Source organism: Eschscholzia californica, unplaced genomic scaffold (genome assembly GCF_041429995.1).
Source record: "Eschscholzia californica isolate CP2 unplaced genomic scaffold, dmEscCali1.0.p SCAF_170, whole genome shotgun sequence".
Classification (NCBI taxonomy): Eukaryota; Viridiplantae; Streptophyta; class Magnoliopsida; order Ranunculales; family Papaveraceae; genus Eschscholzia; species Eschscholzia californica.
The window spans coordinates 17,501-20,000 of NW_028238277.1; positions in this window are offsets into that span (position 1 = coordinate 17,501).

Here is a 2,500-nt window from a genome sequence, read left to right on the forward strand (position 1 = left end):
CAATATTCCTGATAAATACCCACACACCCACATATGGAGAATGGTCGAAAATGCTCGAGTGGATATCGAGATGTCCGACGAAGCACCACTTGGAAGGGCCGAGGCACGGGACGCCCGAGCTGTTGCTCGGGCCGGCACGGGACGCGCATGGGACAGCACGGGACGGCACGGGACGCCCTCGCTACAGCTCGGGACGGCCAGGTACGCCCGAGACTTGGCTCGGGACGGCCTGGGACGCCCTCGCCATAGCTCGGGACGGCCTGGGACGCCCTCGCCATAGCTCGGGACGGCCTGGGACGCCCGAGACTAGGCTCGGGACGGCCTCGGCACAGCTCGGGACGGCCTTGGACGCCCTTGCCACAGCTCGGGACGGCATGGGACGCTCGAGACTTTGCTCGGGACGGCCTGGGACGCCCTTGCCACAGCTCGGGACGGCCTGGGACGCCCGAGACTTTGCTCGGGACGGCCTGGGACGTCCGAGACTTTGCTCGGGACGGCCTGGGACGCCCGAGACTTTGCTCGGGACGGCCTGGGACGTCCGAGACTTTGCTCGGGACGGCCTGGGACGCCCGAGACTTGGCTCGGGACGGCCTGGGACGCCCTCGCTACAGCTCGGGACGCCCTGGGACGGCCTCGACACAGCTCGGGACGGCCTGGGACGTCCGAGACTTGGCTCGGGACGGCCTGGGACGCCCGAGACTTGGCTCGGGACGGCCTGGGACGCGCTCGGCACAGCTCGGGACAGGCCGGGACGCCCGAGCCGAGCTTCGGGTCGCACGAAATCTCTTCGTATTCCGACATATTAGAAGCTTCCCATCATGTAGTAGGCCGAGCTTTGCCCTTTGGATGCCCTATGGTGCTTGGCGAGCACTAGGGAACGTGCCAGCACAAGTGCTGTGCACGCTCTGGGGAAGGAGCTCAACCCTCCCCCTTATAGTGCAAAGTTATTGTTTTTCCTATTTTCACAAGGAAACATCAATTTTTTAACCAAGCATACTGGGTCTTTACTCCTTCGTTACTCGTCGGAATCCAGCAAACTTATACTCGTTGGAAAGGTCTTTTCGCAAGGATTTTTTTGATATATTATAATAGCGATTCCGATAAATATTTATTTTTCTATGAATTTTTAAGTGAATAAACACCGGAAAATTCATAAAAAATAGAAAAAAAAATATTTTCTTCCGTTTCTTTTCTCCAATAATTCATAAATAATACCTCAATAGTATTAATGAAGAGAGAGTCGAAATGGCCCGGGTGGATTTCGAAATGTCCCACGACCCCATAGAATGCACGGGCCAGCCGAGCCAAAAGAATGGGACGCGCACGGGACAGCATTGGTCAGGCTCGGGACGGCACGGGACGCGCATGGGACAGCACGGGACGCGAATGGGACGGCCTTGCTAAGGCTCGGGACGGCATGGGACAGCTCGGGACGCGCATGGGACAGCACGGGACGCGCATGGGACGGCCTTGGTGAGGCTCGGGACGGCACGGGACGCGCAAGGGACGGCCTTGGTGAGGCACGGGACGGCCTTGGTGAGGCACGGGACGGCCTTGGTCAGGCACGGGACGGCCTTGGTAAGGCTCGGGACGGCATGTCACGGCCCTGGTGAGGCTCGGACGGCACGGGACGCGCATGGGACGGCACGGGACGGCCTGGGACGGCCTTTGTGAGGCTCGGACGGCACGGGACGCGCATGGGACGGCCTTGGCGAGGCTCGGGACGGCATGGGACAGCACGGGACGGCCTCGGCACAGCTCGGACGGCACGGGACGCGCATGGGACGGCCTTGGCGAGGCTCGGGACGGCATGGGACAGCACGGGACGGCACGGGACGGCCTCGGCACAGCTCGGACGGCACGGGACGGGCTTGGCGAGGCTCGGGACGGCATGGGACAGCACGGGACGGCCTCGGCACAGCTCGGACGGCACGGGACGGCCTTGGCGAGGCTCGGGACGGCATGGGACAGCACGGGACGGCCTCGGCACAGCTCGGGACGGCACGAGACGCGCATGGGACGGCCTTGGTGAGGCTCGGGCCGGCACGGGACGCGCATGGGACATCATGGGACGCACATGGGACACCTTATGGGGATCATCAAGGGACGTTGCACGGGACATTCTTTCCCACGAAGGGCATTTACATGGGACATCTTAGGAGTCGAGCGCCGGCACATGGGACAACGTAGTTCACACGCACGGAACACTTTACTTTCCTTTGGAACGTCGTGGGATCTTTATGTCTCCATTAGCACCGAACCTTTAACATGCTAGGAAGCTATGTTCGATCTTCTCGAAGTGTCGATGGAACTTCGATGGATACACATCCGATCCGATGTTATGATGATGTACTTTCTCCGAGATCGATGTTGGGGCCGTATTCCGATGTCATGATGATGTACTTTCTCCGAGATCGATGGGACGGCCTTGGTAAGGCATGGTTCGGCCTTGCTAAGGCATGGGTCGGCCTTGCTAAGGCATGGGACGCGCATGGGATGG